The 22664-nt window shown below is 41.8% G+C and overlaps 1 long non-coding RNA gene across 8 annotated transcripts in view; it reads left to right on the top strand.

Annotated features, from left to right (window-relative positions):
* LOC144079280 (uncharacterized) overlaps positions 1 to 22664 on the top strand; it is an 83836-nt gene that overhangs the window by 37383 nt on the left and 23789 nt on the right. For all 8 annotated transcript variants that reach the window (XR_013301485.1, XR_013301487.1, XR_013301489.1 and 5 more), the window contains one exon: positions 942 to 1056. This is a non-coding gene — a long non-coding RNA (uncharacterized LOC144079280). The remainder of the gene's footprint in view (positions 1 to 941; positions 1057 to 22664) is intronic.

Below are 22664 nucleotides of genomic sequence, written 5' to 3'. Positions count from 1 at the left end.
TTCACATCATTTATCGTTTCCTCTTTTGGTTGAAAGAAGTTTTGCTAAGTCTGTTGTATCCTTTTTATAGGTTTGGAGACAAATATGTTCACACCAAACTTCTCCAAGTCCCGCTTTGCGCACTGCAACTACAAAAAAGAAATCTGGCCACCTAGTCAAACCATTAAGTGCAGTCATACTCAGACTGCAACACATTGCAGACTTTTGACACCTATTAAAACTGATCATTATTGTTCCCGTTAGGCTTGTGTACCAGTATTCAAGGTTCAGGTCAAATAACTACGTTTTCTCCTGACTTTTGTACACGTATCAAAATGACTCACGGCAGATCGCTTTCCATTGCAATCATACACATGAAGACACTGCAGTGTGTCGTGAGGGAAAAAATTCCATTGAATGCCAAGGGCAGTGACAAAGCATCGCCGCATGACAAGCTAGGAGGAGACCGGGCAGCCTGACAGGAAAACTCAATAGGTGGATAAACAGCTTCATGTAAATGAGTCAGATATTCTGATCCGTGGGGCTGGATGAGCAGATTAATGGTATTGATGAATCCTAATTAGCGTCACGCCTAATCAAACGATGAATGCAGGTTGTTGTTAAGGAGGCGCTGTGTGCTTAAATAGACCCAGGGGCTGGATAATACAGTAATAGCCTATAAGTCATGCTACCAATGAGGAGGCCGAGCACGTCAAAGTGCAACGGACTGAGGATGACAAAAACGGGTGGAAGAACAACAACAAGAAGACGATGAAATGACTACACTGTAGCCTTCCCGCATGTTTGGATCCCCGCTTCAATGTTTTTACACCTCCAATTTGAAGCAGCGATGGGATTAGTTGGTGGGATTGTTGGTGTGCATTGTGCGCTGACAGGATAGACAGTCAAATCCCTTTTTCAGCCACCACTACTTATCCTTGTCCCCGTGTTGTCTCTTTCAGGCAGAGGCGCCTGGCTCCACATGCATGTAATCTAGGAGACAAGGAAGAATGAAAGGAGAATTCCGTGTGGATGAAGGCAGCAGAAAAATAGGATGACGAGGAAGAATCAGATGAGGTAAGAGGCAATAGGGGGAAGTGCGGGATCCCAGTTTGAAAAAGAAGCTGAACTTGGCTCCAAAGTGGGCCTTGTGTTTGACATTGGCGTTTAAATTATTCATCCCCAACTTCAAGCCTGAATTATTGATATCTTTAAAAAAAGAAACAAAGGCGCGCGGGAGGCATGATGCAAGATGGAGAAAAGAAGTGTGATTTCATCATTATGCTGTTTTATGGCTAAATGAAATCTCCACTAACTGAAAATTGTGACATTGAATTAGATGAAAGCAAGTTGGGGAGAACAATGAAACATATTGAATATGTGCAACTTGAATTAAGTCATTGATTGCCTCGCTCGCTAGATTATGAATTGTTTGGAGTTTAGACGTGCAGATTACACATTTTTTTGGGTCACCCAAACTTTTTTTGACTTAATACGTGTAATATTTTGCATGGCTGGATGTTTAGCAGCTACTGTGGGTCAAGCAACAGTTAGCTGATCACGACGTAGATTGGCTGTTGAATGGCATTGTGGGGGTCTTTCCCCCAAGCATGATATGTAATTTTGATTAATAATGGTGGTAACAATATTTCTCGAAATATTTCTGAGATTAACTGGGCCATTTAGCCTTAATATAGGTAAATCCATACAACATTGTTTTCAGTATCGCGGTTTGTATATTTGACCACCAGGAGAGTACATCAGTACCAAATAGTATTATGAATTATATGTATATTTAGATGTTAGCATGCTTTGTCAGCATTTCACTTAAAGCTCCACTGGTGTGTTTGTTATTGTAATAGTGATGCTGAGGCTCTGAAGAGTTAACACAAGAAAAGATGTGCTATATTTTGTTTTCAATCTGTTGTCCATATGTTCTCTTTATATAATTTAGCAGCTCCTCTCTTTGTGAATTATAGCGTATGTCCACAGCCCACACACACACACAAAGACACACACAAACAAGTGAAATTATTCTCTTTTCATGGTATTTTTTATTGCATCTGTTCTGGCGTTGCAGTAGTTTACTGCACTCCAGTTTGGACGGAATCCGTGGTGCGTGGCATTGAGACCTAGCAACAGAGCATAAAAGCGTATTTTCGTTGGCTGAATAGGCGGATTGATGGAAGGATGGATGATGTTTAGCCTGTGATTCTCTGCAGAATGGAATAAAGGGACCGCCAGTCTCTCCCCCTCCTTTCTCTCTCTCTCTCTCTCTTACTCTGGCTGTGTATCTCTCCATCTCTTCCTTTTGTTTACTTTGTTATCCCCTTGCTGCAGCAGCCAGTGTGACGCTTACGTACATCTTTCTGTGGGTGTAACTGTGTATCTCTGTGTGCGTGAGTGTGTGTGTGTGTGTGTGTGTGTGTGTGTGTGTGTGTGTGTGTGTGTGTGTGTCTCAAAGAGACACGGGGCCCAGACACTTGGAATCATTTAGTATGAATCTCGAGTGTGGGAGGAGAGGAATGTGTGCCCAGATAGAAGAAAGAAAAGTGAAAGAAAAGCAGAACAGAGAGAGGAGGGCGGTGAGTTTTGGAGATCGACATAGGAGTAGATAAAGACAGGTGAGCTGTATAGAGGAAATTCGTTTAAAATGAGAGTGAACAGAATCCTAAATAGTGTGTGGTGTGTGAACACGGTGTCCAATCTTACCTACAGCTCACTATTAAGTTGATTTTGCTTGAAATGGTTTCTGTAGGTCTTGGTTGAAAAGTGAGGTTGGAGGGGGGCATCTATTCCTATCACAAGGCTGCCTACACACACCTCACAGTGACAGGCGCCCACAGACCAAAATAGATTATTTAAGAAGGAAAGGAGCAGAGTTGTTTTTATTTTTGCTACTAAACAGCCAGGGATGAATTACAAATTGCACTTTCTTCAGAAAACTATAACCAAATTGCTGGTAGTTTATTGGGCTTAATGCTACTGGAGAATCTCAGAGACACAACTAACTAAACTGCGGTTTACAATAGCATCATTGAGCTTTATGCTGAAAAAAGCACCACCTGGCTGCAACTTATTACATTCCTAGGACACCAAACTGGTGGAAAAAGTCCCCTATTGTTTATTTGGAATGAAATTCTGCAGCTGCTATGGCCCTTTAGAGAATAGTTTGGATAACCCTGGAGATTTGTATACTTCTGCTACCCACTCCAAGACTGTGCTTTACAATTAAATTGTGTTTTTTTACCCTATTGTTTTGCTTGATACACTGTAGCAGTAGCATTCACCCAGTAATACTCACACAGAAGACACTTGTATGTGCAAATTTTGCCTCCCACATTCCCTCCTCTTGCTTCCGGTCTTGTTTCCCAGTCCTGTGCCAAGGCCAGCAACCTTGTACGTACTGCACGAGCATCCCTCACTGCTGCGTATGTGTAAATTCCTAAATATGTATCTGTGGGTGTGTGTTTGGGTGGAGGTGCAGCATAGCCACAGACTACCGTGGACCACGGGCATGAACCAAGGGAGCATGAAGGCAGCAGGGAAGGGGGAATAGCAGGAAATACTAGTGAGACCCACCCACAATTGGTGAAAATGCACAATGTAGAGAGATGATAGTAAAAAACAGTCATTAATTCAAGTGATTTCACCCACCCACATGCTTTAAGCACAATAAAATTTAAAACAACATCAAATTGTATATGGGAAAAGATGCAGCGTAGTTAAGACCCATAAAAAGGCAGCCTGAACCTTCAGTTATTGTCATTCCTACAGACCATAAAAAATACTGTACATGCACGTGAATACTATATATTGTTGTTATCACTTCTCAAGCACTTGTCCACCATGTTTGATTGAGGGAAGCATTTCATGAGTGATAACAGAAATTCACTTTAAAGTTTTCGGGATTAACGATCACGGTCATATAATTAATTGGCCATCCCTATTCTACTGTATACTTTATTCGAGCCCTGTGCAGCATTTCACAAGCTGTGATGAGGAAAGTGTCTAGCCATGCAAACCTGCAATTGGCCTGCTCACCCAGCTGATGAGCGCTGCGTTACACACCGGGAACAGCAGCAAATCAGCCAACGTTGTCCCTTATCGACAAGTCGTGTACCCTAGCAGGGTCCTTTTTCGCTGCAGGTCAAGACCATCGCCAATCGATGGGAGGTATGCAGCTGTATTTCTGTCTTCAGGGGAATTATGCACAGTGGCAACAAATTAAAAAATCTGATGCCGAATCTCAGTTTAATGATAGACGGAAGGTGCTATCGACCAGTAGGGGTCACAGAATGAACTGGATCCCGCTGACCCGTGGGGCTCGTGGCAACAAGGCGGGCACATTCAATCTCACTTGACCCACTCTGCTTTGACCCTTCACCCACGATCAAGCTGTCCCCGCGTGATCTCTCACCTCCGGGGATCAATAACCCTTGACCGTCGCCTCGGGGGCCTAGGGGCTGGAGCAGTGAGGGTAAGGCAGTAATATCGAAGGGGGCTCAATCTAGAATACAAGCTGGCACAAGGAGTTAACTCAGGTCAGGTCCACTTTCTAATACTGATATTCCGGATTTGTTTCTAGATGAATGTGACTACAGGCACTGGTGTTAACCAGTTTAGGAGTATAAATGACTACAAACATTAAAATTTATTCCAATTGTCAAAGCGTGACAACACCTTTAACATGTGCACCCCAGTGGAAGTCATCTTTTTTAAAGGCATATTCACAGCTGCCCGGTTTGGTCTGGAACAAACGTAAAAAGTCTGTGGTGCTCAGCTTTTGGGCTGGTGTGAATACAAACCAGCAATATATGGAGTGGACCAAACAGCTGGTCCAAGACCGTACCATACTGGTGGTCTCGGTTTGCTTCCATGTTGTTATCATTCCCTTCAAGCATCAATCAGCGGAGTTAAAGCGTTAATATTTTCAGAGCTAATTATGTCCATATGATGTGCCAAAATGCTAAAAAAATGGAAAATGATCACTTCTTTGTCATTGTAAGAATCAGGCATCTCATGTTTGGCCTCATAATTTGCACAGCGTATAGTTTGAATTTGTGTTTTGCATGGTCTCACATGAGCCACAATTTTTCAAATTAATATGACATTCATTTTCAAAGTCTGGTCTTTTACAAGAAGACGACCACGTATATTGCTTGTTCATTTTCCATTCTTTTCATATCTCTTGTTGGTGCTTTCACAGACATCTCATGAGAGTTGCGGCATGAGTCAGACTTGTGGCTAGCATCTGTGACTCACAGAGGAAGAAAGAAAGGGAGGGAGGATGGGAGGGAGACTAGGATCAAGAAAGGGAACCGAGGCAAGGAAAGGGTGCTTGAGATGAGATGTCCTCCCACCTCTAACCCCCCTTACCCCAATCTAGCTTGGCTGGCAGAGATGAGCAGCTGGCCATGAATACATGAGCAGCAGCTCTCCTCAACACTGCTGCCATCGCTACTGAAAATAGCCAAACAGAAAGCCTTCTGCGGCCACTGCTCGCTATCTTAGATGGAAAGCAGGAGCAAGATCAGGGTTGAAAGTAGTCCCAGCTGTGGGCCTGGCGTGGTGCACTGACGGCAGGAGAAGGCGCGAGTGAGCGAGAGGTGAGCTCAAGTGTCAATAACAGACAAAGGCATTCGGTCCCTGGGCGACGACCGCATTGATCAGTGTATCATTGAGGCATGGATTTATTTTATCCATATGTGCAGCCCAGAAACATACCACGGGGCTCCGCACTTCCAAAAGCATTGGCAGGAATCACAATATCGCTGACAGTTCGTGCACCTTCCCTGCATCTTCTCCTCCTTCTTCGCGATGGTCTCCAAAGTGCTCAGGCAAAGAAAGACAAACTCATTTCCATACAAATGGAGTGAGAGCCCGCAGCCCTGAGACCCAATGGAATTGCAAATATTTCATCTTTGCCTGCAAGCCGTGCGCTATTACTCTGCGGCTATTATCCTTTCTCTTTCATTCTTTCTCCTCACGCTGCTCCACCTTCACAATGCCCCCATGTCTGCGTTAACCCCATACATCAGCCAGTCTTGAAAAATCCTCCCGCCCACTATTTTTACAGGATAACGTTCCCATACCTTCCCATTCCATCTGCTCGTTTTATCTGAACACTCGAAAATAACCCCAACTAGAAAGCCAGACCCACTTGAAGCTTCTAATCCAGTCACCGTACGTGATGAACTTGGCTTCAAAGCGCCTCTGGAGAACCACTAACGTCCGCGTGAGTCCACCGATGCCTGCACGGCATCCTTCCCAGCATCTGCCCGTGCAGCGTTTTGATGTTCCAACGGGGTAGAACAGCTTGCCTGGCCTCAAACCCGGGCCGACGGCCAGCTGTTGACGTAGTTAGAGCTGTAGTTGGGGGTCTTGCACATTGTTACATCGCGCCTTTCGGAACTCATCGAATGTCCAGGGCGCTGAGATGGGCATTTGAGTATGGCTAAACCTAGACCTAAGAGACCCGTAGGGGCAAGTGTTCATCCACTACTGATGATTGCCCTTTACATTAACAATTTAGGGTTGATTGACTGAAAAGAGATTGCTTTTTTTAATGATCAGTCCTTTTCTTTTCTTGTAGAACTTTTCATTTTGTCCTTGGGTGATCTGAAACTTCTCCTTGCTGGACTTTTACCAAGAAGCGGGCTTTGCCCTGGAAAAGCCAAACAGCGCTGGCCTGCATATAAAACCCAGACATGCAGACAAGCTAAAATTTATACTGACATTAAGAGCCATGGCTACTTAGAATTTTGTAAACCCACGCAAAAATGTGGGTAGCATCATTTTCTCTTGTAGTCATTGTTCTTGAAATTTCTCAGAAGTCAGCCAGGAAGTCCATCATGTGAGTTTTAGAAGCTCTACTGCCCCTGTAGGAGGTAGCAAAATAGTATGCACGTAACATCAATATTAAACTCTTATCCAATTTCCTACGAAATTCTCACGAGAGGACAGTCTTAAATTTCGTTGGACTCCCTACTGGCTCTCAATGTTATTCCCTAGAGGAGTCCCATTCCTCCCCTCTGTTGGTAGATAAGGGAGTCCTTCACATAGCTGATTGCACAAAGAGGAGCAGAGGGAGGACAAGCCAGGCCCCAGATGGACAGTGTGTAATGTTGTTAGCTATAGTTAGCCAATTTAGTCACACTGCCAGCAGCTCCCATTACATGATCTAATTCTCCCCTCTCTAGCACTCTTCCCATCCAATTTGCCAGGGCTCCTCACAGACCAGAGAGAGGATGGGGTGATGGAGGTGAAAGACAGATGGACAGATGTGCAAGTGGTGGAGATGGTTTTATATGCAGGCCAGCGCTCGGGAACTTCTCCAACAAAAGAAAAGCATCAAACTTGAATGACGATATTAATAATTCAGTGTCAGATTTCTTGGGCGAAACTGTTATTGTGAGCCGATAGAACACACTAATACACACACACAAGCAACGCATTAGTCTTTCACTTCCCCTGTAAACATTTCCCAACCATAGTATGAGCGACACATGAACATTCTTGTGTCAATCATAAAGCATTAATTTGATACAACCTATGTGTACATTATGTAGTATGCATATGTACTGTATTTCAAAGGTTGAGGGTTGAGACTGTTTTTCAGCTGGAGTGCAATACATTTTTTTAAGAGTTTTACTATCACAATTAGTCAAATGAGCGCAGCTCACAGTATGGTGTTAAGTGCATTAAATATCAGTCTACAAAGGGTGTTGTGGTATTCCCCAACCTTTCATATAACATATTTCACTCCAGAAAAAGCTCACAACACTGTCCCAAATAAATCGGTCACAATACAATTCAGTTCATAATAATGACATTACGTTTTGCTATCAGGCAGAAGCGGATTTGCGTGTTCCGCCTGCCACTATACATCACTGGCATAGCTAGAGGAACACGCATTATACGCTGTATATGACAATTTCCAGACCAATTAAGTGAAACCGGATGAATTCTCGTGGTACACCTGATGATCCCTCACAGGCACGGTGGTTGCGACTTACTAGCGTAGACAGCCAATGAGCCTACGTGGCTCTTTGTTCGGTAGTCCGTGTGTGGGAGCTGCTGTTGCAGCAGGCTGGATGTCAGCTTCATGCCCGGCAGCTTGTGCTGTTACTCAGTCAAATCTCCCCGGGGGAAGGAAAGATCGTGGCAGCCTCGCAACCTCAAGACTGGGTCAGAGGCGAAGAGACGGTCCGGGGAGGGAGGTGTGATTCCTAGTGGGGCCGTAAAGGAGTAGGGGGGCCAGGTGGTAGGAGGCACACACCCATATGAGCATGCACGCACATGGAAAACAAAAAGCTTCCTGGAAGACAAACAGGCGTCTGTTTCTTTTGTGTCGGGGATTCTGCGTATGTTGAGTCAAACAACATCCAGCCAGAGGTAATTATCACCTCTGTATGGAACTGTCTGCACGGGGGGAAGAGATGTGGCAGGTACACACCCAACGCATTCATGTGTGCACGCTTGTGTCATCATGTCAAGTAAAAAACAGCAAGCAGTCGTTCAATGGCAGTGCAAACCACAAAGGCGATTGTAATCATATGGTTAAATGAATGGATTTGTGCACAAGGCTTATTTGCACCGTCTTTTTTTTGTTTCACACCAAAGGAGTAGCATTCCAGTCTAGTCGTGTACTACAACTACAATAAAAGATATTCTATCCCATTTTAGTCGTTGTTGAAACTGTGACAAAACAGATAGGAAACAATGTGTTTCACCCTCGAATCTAAGCAACAGATGCCAACTGATGTAGTTTAATTTCATTCATGTTTACTACGAAGATTGCCATCTTTTTGTCGCCACGTGGCATCCTTTGGGAGACGACAAGCAAACACACAAACTTCCTGTGATTGTCAAGCGCAAATGACCGACCCTCGTGTGTTTGCGTGTGGGTGGCACATCTGGCACACTGGAAGCTAATAACCTGTGTGTTTGTGCACATGTGTGTGTGCACGTTCTAGCAGGAAATCAGCAATGTGCCCACTCAACTGAGAGGGGAAGAATATTTTTAGGGATGTATTTTTTAGTATCAACCAAAGGAAATACTATGTGAACAGATGAGTAAAGGACATGTGCTCAAGAAAAAAAAACATTGTTCTTACTGAACGCATTTGAGTTGTGTTTCTGGGAATATATGGATACCAGCATTTCTGGTAACCACCAACAAGGCAAAGGTGTTTGCATAGTTGCACGCTGGTACTGACAGACATAGCTTTACCCTGTTCCTCATTCTCATCGCATGTGTGTCATTTTAGTCAAGGAGGAGGAGGAACTATCATCACACAATGTTTCTCATCTCAAATTAACTGCTTGAGTGAACCGAACGCAAGGTACTAACGCAAGGTTAATAATGTACTGTTAGGCCCCACTGGCAGAATGAAACAATCTTCTCTGTTTATTTGCCTGCGACACACTCCCACAACGACCCACAAAGAGCACGACAGAGGCGAGGAAAAAGGAAAAATGCACCGAGTGGGGCTTAGGATGGGAATGAGAAAGACAGCTGACAAATAGATGATGCCACATTCCCACTCTGACACCCACCAACCCTCCTGCCGTGTCCTCCATTTCACTGCTGAGAAAAATTCGAACAGTTCGGCCCACGTTTGTTTTTCTCTCTTACTCTTTTCCCCTCGTTCCTCTTTGGCTTCCTCCACATTGGGTCGTGTCTGTGTTTATCCGTCTCTCTACTCATCCTCCCACTCTGCGGGTCATTGGACGGGTCAGGACGGGAGTCACGACAAGCACTGGGATGAAGCCCCCCACCCCCACGATCTGTCATTCATCACATCCCACAGTTGACAGCTACTTCCTCCCACTCGCACCTTCTCTTCTGCAATTCCTGTACCTTGCTTTTTATGCATGCTGCACCAGTGTACATACTTGAGTTTATTATACAGCAAGGCAATTACTAATTCACTGTAACACGGCGTTCGTGCTTAAATGAGTCAATAAACCCCAAGCCACTATTTAAAATCAATTTGTGACAGAATACGACTCGCGTAGAAAGAAGGAACGTAAAAAGGGATGGGGAAAGACCAAACGAAAGAAAGCAAACTAGAATCCAGAAAGTAACAGAGGGAAAGTAAAGATAAATAGCCTTTGACAAAGGTAGAAAAGGGAATGATGAATGAAAAGAAAGGGTTATAAAAATGACATGAGGTGGACCTTGTAAAGAACAAAGAAGAATGTCAAGAAGGAAAAAAAGGAAGAAGTAAGGAATTGAATTGAATGCTTTTAAAAAGATGACAAAAAGATATAAAGAACATTTAAAGAGATACAAGAGAGGATTAAAGTGGATGGTAAAAGGACGTGAGAAGGTCAATTTTAAACAAAAGAACATGGGAAAGGGAGGTTAAAGGAAAAGGAAAGAAAACATGAAAAGATTCAATGACTTTGAAATAATAACAATTGTAATAAAGGGGAAAAATGAAGAAATTCAATATAAGTATGTTTCAAAGACAAAGATATGGAGAAAGAACGTGAGGGAAAGAACACATGAAATTAAACAATAAAGGAAATGGCTGTTGAATGAAATGATAGGACATGAATGAAGATCAGAGCAAGAGAGTGGTGTATGGAAGCGGTGAGATGAGGAGATAACAACCATTTTTAAAGAGTTGATGTGTGCTCTTATTGAGAGCCTCCCCACAAACGTGAGATTTAGCGCCACCCTCTTAATGACATCGTCGTCCGAAAGCCCCACACTTCACGTGCATGTGATCTCAATGCACCATTCTTAGAATCACCTTCTTCACAAGACTTGTGAATGACAGTAATACACAACACATGTATGGAAAAATGCCTAGCACATGACCACACTAAAGAAAAGTTTATGTGATCAAGCCAAACCTTGCGATCTGCTTCTTGTAAGACATAAACAGAAAAGCAGTCAAATGGTATTTGGCTGAGCGCAGTTATATAGAAAATGTTATCACATTAAGGATACCAGCAGTTTGACCCTGAAATTGTGCTATTTTATTTCCATGATTTTCCTCCAGGGAGTCGAGCTGCTTTATTTCAGGGTAGGTTAGAATATGCACCCAGTAATGGAGGAACAAGTAGGCTATAAAAAGAAGGTAAGCAGCAAGTAAATCATCAAAAATATATATACATACTAAGTGGATAGAAGAGTGTAGGAGGGTTTAAGGTCGACCAGAATCGGGCGGGAAGTAAAACCACTAGCAACCACCATAGCGACGTATTAACTAGGTCACCTAGCACCTTCGGGTGTCTCGGCAAGTGCTGCAATTTTCGACGATGGGGGGCTCACTTTTGTCTGTTAAGGGAGCATTTGGGCTCATTCACCTTAATCGCTACCTGTTGGATGCTCATAAGTTCTCCAAACTGAATTTTTTTTAGCCTAGTAAATTAAGACATCCACCACTGCTTTGCAGTGTGCAGTGCAAAAATGAGGTCGGCATGCCCCTATTGATTTCTCAGTGCCTCTATGAAAACGTATGATTCGCTTTCTCCAAAGTCACCTCAACTGGTGGAAACACACTAAGCGGTCGAATTAATCCATGTTAGATCAAAATACTGTAGACTAAACTTGAGGAGCTACTAGACCAAAAGATTCCTTCTGGATTACAAAGGAAACAAGACTTATAACTGCAAGGAGCAAAGAAGGGGGCCCTCAATCCCCCTTCTTTATGATGAATCGTCAAAGGTTTTTGCACCATGCTCAAACCACACACAATTGTTCACTGTTCCACCCAAACGAGGCATTCTGCTTCAAGGCTAACAATCCCATTTCTTTTTAAATCAATGGCATGTGTACTTGAAATATTTTCATCTAACCTCTCATGAAATACCTACTCACCAGATTTTTTTTTGTCATTTGGCTGATAACTGTTGTCCAGAGCAATTTTTCTTCTTTTAGTGTACAGTCATAGTCGCCTTCAGCTCAAACATTTTCACCAAGATATAATTCTTGCAAAAATTGTTGGGTTTTGCGCATGTTGTGAGCCCCTAAAAGACTATTAATCTGAAGAGTTCTAAGAAAACTATTACAATAAACAGACCCTTGCACCCACCATTCATCCAAAATAATATACTTGCTTGTCAATGGCCTGCGCTTTGGATTTTACCTAAAATGTCTGCATCAAATAGCTATTTGAGAGGATCTGTTTATTCATTTGTTGCCTGACGTAGATTTTCAAGAGGAAATCAGTAGGATTCAGTGAAAAACAGATTGTGGTGCTAACACTACAGATTCCTAAAAGTCAAAAACTAATATTTTTGTAGACCCTTGATGTATTTATATACATGAGTAAACGCTATGGAACTGTAATGTATGATGCTTAATTTTACTTTGTACTCCATTTAGGTTTAATATTAGACTGTACTTAAAAAGAAAAAACTCTTAACTAACACTTGGTATTTCTGTCTTCCCCGATTGTTTCATATTCATTGACTTAGACCAGATGAATGAGACCTTTGTATGGCCTACATTGCTGTTCAAATGTGTAATGGGTACTTGCATTCCAGACGTGCCACATTTCAAGAAGTTTCCAGAAAATTGTACTTCTGGCACAATGGTTCTATCCAACCAAGTTATTGAAGTGTAAACATTGAAAAAATTGTCATAGTTCTACAAGGGAATCCCCTTCTTAGAGCTATCTGCAGTACATCATGAGACCTTTATGAGAGGCCTTCTTTAGCGATTCCCAAGAAGTGCCCCATCAGACTACTGAAGAACCACATGTGACCCCAAAGACCCTGGGGGATGTAGAAGTTCTATAGCAAAAGGTTAAATATCTGTCTCCAACTCCCCGCCAAGTCTGTCAGAACTGATGAAGCCCCCATTGGATCAGAGGTCTTAGAATCTAGACTCCAGATGCTCTTGAGTCAATCTTTAGGACAGAGCCTGACCTGAGAGACTCTCTCTAGTTTTTAGGTTGAGTCACTTTCCTTGCCATAAAACTACCACAGGAAAAACAAACATTTGTAGCAATGGGCGACAATAATCTCACTTGAGTCTTGTCTTTAGAGGTTTTGGAGTGGCTGTTTTCCAAAAGTTGCTGCGTTTGGAATGCACAAAACTTCAGACGCCCACAATCTACCTTCATTGTGAACCTTCAGCATTAAATCTGCATGAACGTATATGAGCTGTCCCATGATGAATCCTCTGAGTCACCTCATTACTTTTGAGGTTGTGGTTTTATCATCTCTGCAAAGCTAAGCCAATAGAAAATAGGCAGACTATTTGATTTCTGCGTAAACACAGTATATAGACAGCTCAATACGGGCAGCCAGACAAAGACACACACGAGATCCAAGCATTTTCTTCTATGATTAATGCAATATGACTCACTCGCCGTGACCTAACTTTGCACATGCACATTATTGCGTATCTGTACTTATTGCACGCACCCACACACACGCACACGTTTCAGAATGTACATGTTGTCCCAGTCAAAAGTCAAATGCCTTTTGTGCATTTAATATGTCGACACTTGATGTTATATTCTTTTCAAGCGAGGCTCGGTCTGCCTTCTCATCGCTGTCTGATATTTAACAGCCTTCTGTCATTTTGGGACGCTTCCGAGTGAAGGCCTTCACGTAGGGCGAGTCGGCAAAAGAAGGAATTCAATGTGGGTGATCAGGAATTCATAATTGCTTGTAATTCCACTCAATTTTTTTCGGGCAAGTGAAAACAGTCTCACTAAATGCTGCCATGCATGTGAATCAACCCCCATACCTCTAGTGCTTTGAGACAAATGAGTTATAGTAGAAAAGCACATGTTTTGGGTCGCTCCAGCCTCACAGTCTGTCTGGATAGAGGTCAAACACTAATATATTGCATCTTTCGCAGAGATCCAAGCAAAATTACCACATCACAGCAGACGATCTGGTCTATATTACATTGATAAACACAAGGAAATAAGCATCATCTTTGTGCTGAGTCTTTGCAAGAAACTAACTATTGCACAGAGCAGGCACCAAGGAAACCAAAAAAAAAGTCTTTTCAATCATACAGTTGTTTGCAATTATCCGGGACAGACCTCGGGTGTTGAAGAATGTCGATCGACGTGTCACAGATTCCTTGTTTTGATGCCTTCTATCCAAAACATTTTATTTTTGAATTGGGGTTTAATCGAGCAAAGTGATCATTTTAAGGCACCTGCCTTGGGTTGACGAAGTTTGTTGTGAAAGTAGTAAACTTATTTAATGAAAAGTAATCAATCTGCAGCTCTAAAATTGCATTAAATTAAACAGATAATCCATCACGATCAATAGGTTTCCGACTTTTCAAAATGATTACACAAGCGGCAATTGTTCTTCTGGCTGACTTTATTTCTGAGCAGTGGTGGTAATTAGCCCCCACGGCTAGATGTGATACATCCAGGTATTCACAGTAGGCCCTCTTACGAAGATAGTATATACACCACTACCTTTCGTGTGGAAGTAATGCGCCATGTTGTATATTTTTCCCCCTGCATTTTGTCACTCACAGCTGCTCCAGTTACAAGCAGCCCGATGGCTAAATTAGTTTCAGCAGCAGCAGGGATCAGAGTTGCAGACCCCTAACCTCTGCTAGGATTACAGAACCCTAACCCCCGTCGCTCCGCTGAGGGCTTTGAAGTTGCCCATGGCTTTTCCTTCGCTAACGCCAACCGACTAGCAATGACTGATGGGCTGCCCCCTTCACCCATCCTCCCAGTGTTCATCCCTCACTCCCTTTTTCGGCTATCTCTGTCGCTGGGATAAAATCAGCCTACTGTTTTGCTGTCTGTCTAAACTTCCTTTCTCTCTTTAAGCCTCTTTACGTGCCTGCTGCCTCTCTAAACCCGTAAAAATGGTGCATGTGTTAGTTACAAAAAGTTCCAAAAGTATTTTCTACAGTGGACAAGTCCAACTTCGACTTTAATGAGGATACGGTGTAATAGACATGCCAGGCTAGTGAAAGAAGAAAATGCTTTATTGTCAAGAAACACTGTGCTTGAAAAGTCAACGATTGGCTTCCCAATTCTTTTACCAAAATGTGTTGTGAACACTTTTTTGGTCTAGTTCTTAGAAGCAACTGTGAATTGGGGAGATAGTTAGATGGACAGAAACAGGACTTGACGTTCACCAATTCCTGATTAAACAAGGCAACTAAAAGAAGTGTCCCAGGCAAGGGAATATAACATACAATGTTTCCAAATGGCCAAATATATGAGAAAAAAAAGAGGGTTATATTAGAAAATATGTTGTACTACGTCCGAGTTGCTTTTCTGTCACCAAATTAAACCCGTGCATGGGCGATGTCTAGGATATGTCACACTGCCCACAAAATTGAACCACATCAGCTCCTACAGTGTCTCCTTATTAACTATTGAACTCTACAACCTGGAATCCTCACAGGTGAATCACATGCCAGCTGTCCTCAAACAGATGTAAACCACTGCACTTAGTTTTCAAAATTCAGACAGTACTACATCAAAGCCTGTTCACATGCTTGGTGTCACCGTTTTTCCTCACTTCATTTTCTGCTTTACCTGATGTTCCTCTCCCTTCCAATCTCATGTTCCATATTCCATCCCTTTCCACTTTTCCCCCAGAATTTTTTTCCTGTCCGCCTCACACATTCCTCCGCCATGACTGAATGTGTTTACATTTGACATCCTCTGTACCACAAAACTCAAGAGCACGCATACATAACACTCAAGCAGAGTTCAGTCTATTCGATCCTCTACCACTAAATCACGTAAAATTACAGAAATCGAGAATAGTATGAGATAATTAGTCATCTCTGATGGAACACATTAGCGTACATTAAAAGATTATGGAGTCGATAGCTTGTGAAGTATAATCTATAACAAATAAGAGTACCTTTATAGTAGGCTACTGCATTTGTGTTTCAATTTTGGGGGTTTGAAGGCATATGAAAGCAAAAAGAAGTGTGTTTATGTTGAAGCTTGCTGGGGGTGAAAGACCTACTGAGGGTTATAGTCAGTTGCTTCTTTCATAAGGTCATCTTTTTATAATAAAAAGATTAGTTATTAGTTCTTGAATGTGTAAAGAAATGAAAAAGGTGGCACAGTTGTATAGTATCAAAGATGGGATTTTTAGTTGTCCAGGAATTTAGTTGCTTCACAGAGATTTATGGTCTACCAGTTGGCAGAAAAGTGCTGCAAATTGTAGATGAGATGCCAGGAATACATGATGAGTGATTAGTTGATTTTAATCTTTAAATGTAGATGCTGAATAGTACACCTGACTCATCATCGAATCTATTTGACTGAGTCATAGCATGACGCCTTGAATGCAGTTAAGCTAAAAGAAGAGTGGAGATATGTTGCCTTGGTCAATTTGTACCTTTATGCCTTTTTGCAAAATGGTTCTTTTCACTTGATGCACATTGTCTTATTTTGATTTGCTTGGTCCTGTTCTCACTTTTTATCCTCTGCCTTGTGTAGCTATTAAGTGGCTTGCTTTCGTTTTTACTTGTACCTTTAGTTAGATTATTCCGCTCATCCCCCAATTTAGTACCCCTATTTTTTATCCTTTTAGATTCCAATTGACCTTCTGTCACAGACCCTTGTTACTTTTCGTGTTCACCTGTGTTTATGGGTTCAATGAATAATATATCACACTTTCCTGGTAGTTTTCTGCTTTAGGGTCCAACCTTATTCCCAGATAGGCTTCAGCAACCCCCGCAACCCTTATGAGGATGCGCAGTATGAAAGATGGTGGACCCTTTTGGTAGCACAGTACTTGAGTATATTTTACGTACCGTGCAATTTCTGTAATGATTTAAATCAAGGGTGTCAAACTCGGGTTGGTTCGCGGGCCGCATTAACATCAACTCGATGTCATGTGGGCCGGACCATTTTAGATATTATATTTAGATTGTTTTTTTTAATTGGATTATAAGAACTGGATCAAAAGCCCTAAATATTCAGTTTTATTTATAGATATAAAACTGTTTATTTGAACTTTTTTTTCTTAGTAAGGGAAAACATCTAATAATCATTTGTTTTTCATTTCAAATGGAAACCATTTTAAAAAAAATTATATTCAATATTAAAATATATTTATTTTTAGATTTTACAAAATGCTTTTTGACCTAAAAACACCAAAAGAAAAAAAATGGATAAAAACTGCAATTATTGATTTAAAAAGGGGAAAAATCAGGAAATATAATATAAATCTATAATCTTCATTTGAATTTGATCCTAAAACAGAAAGTTGGCACTAATGATTTACTTACTCGGGCCGCACAAAATGATGCGGCGGGCCAGATTTGGCCCCCGGGCCGCCACTTTGACAATTGTGATTTAAATCGTCAAGACCAGCAGTAAACGACTAGTCAGCAAACGGATGTCATTGTCAGCAACGTCATCTCTGCGTATGTTTGTCTGTGACAGGCCTTCCTTATTAGCCTAATGTTTTTATCATTGCGTGCCTTTGATAATTGTCCATTGTTGACGGGCCTTTCATATTTCCTTTTCAATGGGATGACAGTAATAGTTGGCTTGATAGCAGTAATCTGCTACTGTTCCACGGTAATACCCGTGACTTAATGTAGCTCACACACAGGGAGGAGGGGCGCTGGTGTATGATTGATCCCGCCATCCGTTCACTTGTCACGCCAGCTCTCAGATGGATCGGCGGCTAAATTACATAGCGTAACGGCAAGTGTGGTGAATCATTTTCTTGCAAAAAGCCAACCTCACTTCCAGTAAAGATCCATAACAGGGCTCCCGCCTTTTCCCAGTGCCAGTGATGCTTCCCAAAAAAGGAATTAACGTAGTGGACGGAGGAGATGGAAAGGATGGTTAAGGCCGTTTTTGAGATCTGTATTTCATAAGCATACAAAGAAGGGGGTGGAGGGGCAGGACAGAAGAATGGTGAGCTCAAGGTTGAGGAATCAGGAACTGCTCTTTGCTCCCCGCCCCATGACGCCCACGGCAACATCGTCGCCGCAAAACAACCACCCACACCTCCACCCATGCACGCTCCGCGCCTGCTCGACCTTCTGTTCGCTCCAACCAGAATGCTGACTTTCTAGGCCCACCCACTTCTAGGCTTATTCGTCCATACGATAAATGGGAAGATGTAGAAAAACTCCCAAAAATTGTGAGGAAATGCTACTGTGGTATTAAAAATATCTCTCCATGTCTGCAGTATAAGAAATTCTGGTTTCACGCCAGACTTCATTCACAGACAGGAATCTCCTCTTACTAAAAATATTCATATTGTCACATGTGAGCAATTAGAAGTTTTTGGAAACAAATCGTCACTTTCTGGCTATTTTAAGCATCAGATGAGCAAAATGGCTTGCTGGAAAAGAAGCATGCTTTACATGGTAAAATACTATATTATCCTAATGTGTAGGTTATACAAATTGCCGCCAGAACTGTTTCTTTTGGTAGAACATCTTAAATAATGTTAAACAATCCTAAACGTCTCCTTGGTTGACGTTCAATTAGAGAATTTACATGGCGTAGTCATTATTGCTTTGGATGAGTAAAATTGATGGATTTGGAACTGCTGGAACAATTCTTGGGAAAAGATGCTTAATAATTAAGATTTAACTCAGAAATCCAAGCTGGGCCTCAGTTATAGATTGATTGTTCCACAAAATAACTCACTCAAGCAAAATCTAAATAAATATGTCATCAACTTTTCTCACTTCACTAGTATTTGAAATTTGTATTGCTTTGACGTCCTCAATTTACTTCTCTTTGTACACTATTTTCCCCATGAATTAAATTTTCTCACAGGGCGCAAAGCATAACAAAAACATACAACCTCATAAGTAAGGCCACTTTAAAAGCAAGCCTTTGTATTGGTTCAAGAGGGAGGGAAGGGCTGGAGTTCTGCTTACCTGTGGGGCTATTAGGACATTTGTCATAGAGCTGTGGAGTAAATAGTGAGCTGCCATCTGGGCCCATTGATTTCCACGTAAAAAGGCAAATACACCATTTCTGTTTGCCTTCCCGCTCAGTCGGCCCACTCAGCAGGGAGTTTACCTTTGGACATCGGGTTGCTGTGATAACCTCTAACACAAATGAACCTCTAGATTTCCTTTCCTGGCCTGTGGACTTGGCTGACCTTACACAGAGGGCCAGGAAATAAAGTTGGAGGAACTCTTGTGATTTTTATTTCAAGCACGATAGTTAGATTATTCACCACTCTTGAATAATATCTTGAATACAAAAGCTGGAAAGTCCACCGTTCAACTACTAGGTATTTGCTGTATTAAAAAAAAAAGTTAGGGTACCAGGATGCAAAGGCAATGACATTTCTCCCCAACAAATCACAACTAGTAATGTTTTTCACCATTCACTGTGAATCAAGTCAACTATTTATTGTCTAAAAATGCATACTGTATTAGAAAGCAAACCCCCTTTGCAGTGAAATTTCTCCAGACCCAGCAACAAACAAGAAAATTATTTAGTTCACAATTCAACAAGGGTCTGTATTCTGTATAAATCATCTGCCATCAGGTGGGCCGCTGTCCCTAACGCAGAGTCGCGGGCATCAGCTTTAATATCTGGTGTCACCGGCACCTGCATCCTCTTATGAAATCTCTTCATATTCCACCCACAGAGCTTCCAATGCTGTACTGTGTGCCCTTGAACACACTTGAATTCCCCAGACAGTCTATTCCCAACTGTGAAAACATGTAAATGTTTAGCATGAAAAGCAGGGAGGCATTCCGTGATTAGCTCAAAGGCTGGTGGTCGCTTTTGATGATGTCTAGATAGCGAAAGTAAGGCTTGGCGGGAAGGCTAACAAAGGTCGTCGAGTGCAGAAGGCCTCTCTTGTTTGGCTTTGATCACTGTGGCATTTGGTCACAGACACTTCCATATAGGCATAATGCAAGCAAAATGTCAACCATCTTTTATCCCGTCGCAAGATAGATGGGGGCTTTTCATTTACAATTAGATACTGGCTCACCTTTTATAAGCAATTCTGCCACACTTCACTGCGGAATTCTGCATTTGATCTTCTGCAAAAGCAAATCGTGAAAAGGTCCTTCGGGTTTTATAATGTCACGTGGCACAAGGACAGGTGGGTTTTTTTCCCATCGTTGACAAAAATATCTAAATATAAAAGGACATACATGTTACATTAACAATGTTACGGGAAATTAAAATGGACGGACAGGAATTCTAGTATGGTGGCCAGCCAATCGCAGGGTAGTGGCATCAATTTCCCCTAAAGTATCAAAATGAGAAGTTAGGTCCTCTGGATAGAGCATGTTTTATGTACTTTTGAAAGGAATGTAGTTGAATTTCCTCAAGTTTAAAGGAGAAAAAGGAAGAATTTGTTTACTTCGAGAATTCTAAGCCAAGTATCTTTGGGAAAAATGGAAATTATATTGAGTGTGAATGGACAGAAAAGATTCGCGTGTGAATGTATATGGACATCACATTACGTGCGCACTAACAGGTTTCCTACTAAAAATGTCTGTAAATGGAAAGACAGGTGTTATGAGTGTGTGTGTGTGGACCCAAATTGACAGACAGGGATGAAATCATGCGTGTACACAAAGGCCAAGATGTTGAAAAAGCTTCTTACGATAAAAGTGGAACTTAGGTGGGGGCTTTCCGCTTACAATTGGAAACAGCCTCACCTTTTAGCGGGGATGTTCAAGGTGGAATTTTGCATTCAGCCATCTTAAGCGAGCCTACAACAAAAACAAACGAGCTGCTCCGGGTTTTTGTAATGTCACGTGACACAAACAGGTGTTCATTTGTTGACACACGAGGCCCAGCCATGGCAGCAGAACCGTAGCATAACACGTCAGACACCACCATGCTTTCGTCATTCGATAAATGCGCACAAAAGACATTTGTCATCAGCATTTTGTACCATAAAAAACAGCCGGTGTCAGCATTGCAGTGACAAGTTATGGAGGCCAGATGTCCTTGTCCATTTCTTTTTGTCGAATATTACATTGTGTCTAGAGTACGTATTGTATGTGAAAGGGAAGACATATTTACATTGAATTTTCATGAAAATAAGCAAGGTCGGCATTATTTATGCCACTGAGCACGACGATGTTTACAACGGGTGTTAGAAAGTGTTAAGAACGATGTGTACAAGTAGCGTGTGAATGGAAAAATGATTTTTTTCAAGTTTAAAGCAGAGAAAATGTTTGTTTTTCCCAAAGTCTAAACAGATTTTACCTGAATGTAGTATTGGAATCCACCAGTAGGCAAAAAAGACATTTTTTCAAATTTTGAACCACGTGTCATAAGTAACATTTAATGTAAACTTCCTCAAATATTGTGTCACATACTCAATTTTCATAATTTCTTTACCACATATTGGTTTTACAGGCTCTATAGACTAATATAATGTTAAAAATAGCTTGCACCGTTTGACAATGTATTGTTGTCTCAATAAACTATAATATTTTGGGGGTTTCCTACAAAGTAATGATTTCTTAGCACTAAGGTTTCCCCCGACGACAGTAACATGTACTCTAAAAGCATTGCCTCCCAAAAAGCAAACAAAAAATAACGCCCAACACCCCAATGTTTGACATCTCCTCTCCTCTCCATTAGTGCCCCCATCACTGCCTCTCGTAGACCCCACTGCTCCTCCCACACTCTTCCCTCTTTGTGCATTCCTCTGTGAGTGGGTGGAAAGTTCAATGAGGATGTGGGAAACCCTGAAGGGCAGGGGGGGTTTCAGGGGGGATGGTTACCTCTTCCAAGAACAAGAGCTTGTGTGAAAATCAAGGGGCCTCTTATGAGTCAGTCTCTCCCTGCATAGTTGCGACATTGCATTCAAATGTGACCAACATTTTAAATACAGCTAAAAGAATGCTCCCCCTTAGTACTACTAGTATTGTTTTGTTAAGCATAGTTTCCCTCAGCTAGAATACTACTTCAATGAAGGCTTCATAAGGAGGTCACATTTGATGAGAGAAGGACCTCTGCTGGTTTTCTTCTGCTTGTGCATTGATTCTTGTTCTCTTCAAGGGGAGCCTGCTATTAATATGGAATTTCAAGCTTTGAAACATCCGCAAAAACACAGTTTGCGTAAATGCATATCAATTTGTACTTCCTAAGTTTCTATTGCATGTCTCAAAATCTATTTGTCAGGGTATTATATAAAAAAATTAAGTACAGGTTCTCAAAAAAGTCAATCTTTAGACCATTACTGGTTCTTCAGAAGATGAACCAAGGGACGGGAAGTCATTAATTCCCTATGTTTAACCTGTTGACAAATTGTTGACCCTCTTGTGGTAGACTACACCAGTGGTTTGTTTCATGTGATTCACGAGTGACAATCAAAACGTATTAAATAGACTTGACGTGCAAAGCAAGTTTGTCAACCCATTGTTATGAATTTCAGATTGAATCTCATCAGTCTTATATTTTCTCTGTTGTTGTTTTTTATTTTCCAATTGGAGCATTGTGACCCATACGTGCCCACTTGGCAGGTACAAAAATGGGCAGGGACATGTGGGCAGCTCCTACAATAACATCACACTCAAATCAGCAAGTCATTTATTATTAGAGTTGTTTGAAACCTTTTGTTTGCACTGGCTTAACTTTATTGTTTTCTTGTTTTATGAAGCATACACGTTTTTTTTTCGACTTTACTTGGTGTGCTTGCGAGTTTGGAAGCCATGCAGGAAGTGGTGGGCACCAGTAAACTGTATTTCCCTTTCCTGTCTCTATTATTCTCTGCCCTTTGGCTACGAACGCAGCTCC

Source organism: Stigmatopora argus, chromosome 8 (assembly GCF_051989625.1).
Source record: "Stigmatopora argus isolate UIUO_Sarg chromosome 8, RoL_Sarg_1.0, whole genome shotgun sequence".
NCBI lineage: Eukaryota > Metazoa > Chordata > Actinopteri > Syngnathiformes > Syngnathidae > Stigmatopora > Stigmatopora argus.
Note: the sequence above shows the minus strand (reverse complement) of the source record. Positions and strands in the feature narration are given on the sequence as shown.